Raw genomic sequence first — 2,368 nt, forward strand, 5'->3', positions numbered from 1 at the left:
TTCATCAGAAAGATGTTGGAAGGTATGCGGTTGTGCTTCAGCAGCAACAACAAAAACCCCATCACCCCAGATCTCTTCCGTGCTTGGCAGGTACATACCCCCAACATTACTCTGAAAATAGGGAACAACAACAACAACAATTTTACCCTGCCCATCTGACTGGTGTGCCCCAGCCACTCTGGGCGGCTTCCAACATACACAAAAACATAATAAAACTATACAGGGTTGTCTTCAGATGTCTTCTAAAGCTTGTATAGTTACTTATCTCCTTGGCTTGGGGGTCACATAGCTTCATACCCTCCAACATTTCTCCGATAAATATAGGGACGTCCTAAGGAAAAGGGGGGCATTCTAGGATCAAATCAGAAACCGGGATGGCTTCTGTAAATCTGGGACTGTCCCTGGAAAATAGGGACTCTTGTAGGGTCTTCAAGTATGATTTTGGGCAGCCTCACCTCTTGCAAAACCCACAAACCCAGAGAAACATACAGATATATAAGAAATACAGGACAGAAAAGAATTGCCATGAAGCTTTGTAGGGGCCCATATCAGACCTTTTTGGGAGGTTGAGGGGAGACTGAAGAATCCCCTCAATTACTCTTGTTATTTAGTTTAGGCACAGAGCCAGTGCAGACCCCTACTATTTCTGTCTCTAGTGTTAGCAGTAGTATGCTGTGAATCACAAACGGGGAGATTGTTGAAGCACTCTGATCTTGCTTGTGGGCTTCCGATAGTCATGTATCTGACAACTGAAAGCACAGATCCAACAGGACAGGACTCTTCTTATGCATGCTTCTTCTTCTTGTTGTTGTTGTTTAGTCATTTAGTCGTGTCCGATTCTTCGTGACCCCATGGACCAGAGCACACCAGGCACTCCTGTCTTCCACTGCCTCCCGCAGTTTGGTCAAACTCATGCTGGTAGCTTCGAGAACACTATCCAACCATCTCGTCCTCTGTTGTCCCCTTCTCGTTGTGCCCTCCATCTTTCCCGACATCAGGGACTTTTCCAGGGAGTCTTCTCTTCTCATGAGGTGGCCAAAGTATTGGAGCCTCAGCTTCACGATCTGTCTTTCCAGTGAGCACTCAGGGCTGATTTCCTTCAGAATGGAGAGGTTTGATCTTCTTGCAGAACATGGGACTCTCAAGAGTCTCCTCCAGCACCATAATTCAAAAGCATCAATTCTTCGGCGATCAGCCTTCTTTATGATCCAGCATCACTACTGGGAAGACCATAGCTTTAACTATATAGATCTCTGTCAGCAAGGTGATGTCTCTGCTTTTTAAGATGCTGTCTAGGTTTGTCATTGCTTTTCTCCCAAGAAGCAGGCGTCTTTTAATTTCGTGACTGCTGTCACCATCTGCAGTGATCATGGAACCCAAGAAAGTAAATCTCTCACTGCCTCCATTTCTTCCCCTTCTATTTGCCAGGAGTTGATGGGACAGGTGGCCATGATCTTCGGGTGTTTTTATGTTGAGCTTCAGACCATATTTTGTGCTCTCTTTCACCTCTTTCATGTATGCATGCAACATTATGGATATTTATTCTGTTTTATGCTCCTGTTGCTATTGCATACGATATACATGCCAATCTGGAGTTGTTCTGACAGATCTGCTCCCCGCCTACACAACGAGTAAGTATGATTTATTCGGAACATGCGCCAGAGACAATGAATTTGCCTGCATCTTGAAATACCAGGCCAGATCGAAACCACATGGCTCCCTGTAGTGTCTAATCTATTCAAAAGAAGAGGAAGGAAGAGAGATTATTAAATTCAATTTAGCTGCTTTATTTTGCTTTGAAACAGATGTTGAAAAGTGTTAAAATGTATTGCTTTTTTCCCAACTGTTTACACTCAAACATGTCAGTTTCGGCCAAGTGTGCATGTACAATGTAACAAAACCGAGGTAGCAAAGTGAAGTCTACAACTTTAGATTGTAAAAAAGGAGAGCTTTATGTGTTGCCCCACATAAAAATTCTCTGCAAGTAGAAAATGAGCATAACAGGGGAAATATTTTACCTCAACTTTGCCCCTGCTGTGCTACCTATCTATCTGAAGGATTGTTTTCTTTCCCCCCTTCTTTCCTTTCATTCTTCCGTTCTCTCTTTCTTTCCATATTGTGGATCATAAAAAAGATGGCACCCCACTTGGGAGTCTGAACTCTGCTATTTATGACATCAGGATTCTATCACTTCATTTCCACGTCAAGCTGCCGGTATAAAGAAGATCCAGTCCTGATTTTCAAATAATCTAATCAACATTTTCCTCCTATCACATAGTCTTGCAGGGGTATGTGCAGGGCTGGATTTAGGGTTGATGGGACCCTAAGCTACTGAAGGGTCCTACTCGAGTGTAGGACAAGCTCCTGA

The 2,368-nt window shown here is 43.6% G+C and overlaps 1 long non-coding RNA gene across 1 annotated transcript; it reads right to left on the reverse strand.

Annotated features, from left to right (window-relative positions):
* Nucleotides 1–1,621: 1,621 nt before the first annotated feature.
* On the reverse strand, nt 1,622–2,123 carry LOC309368226. Its single transcript, XR_014167655.1, has 2 exons — nt 2,019–2,123; nt 1,622–1,734 (listed from the first exon to the last, which is right to left on the reverse strand). It is a non-coding gene; the product is annotated as an uncharacterized lncRNA (long non-coding RNA).
* Nucleotides 2,124–2,368: the final 245 nt, after the last annotated feature.

This window comes from Podarcis melisellensis (genome assembly GCF_964234715.1).
Source record: "Podarcis melisellensis genome assembly, chromosome: 4".
In the NCBI taxonomy this organism is placed as follows: Eukaryota; Metazoa; Chordata; class Lepidosauria; order Squamata; family Lacertidae; genus Podarcis; species Podarcis melisellensis.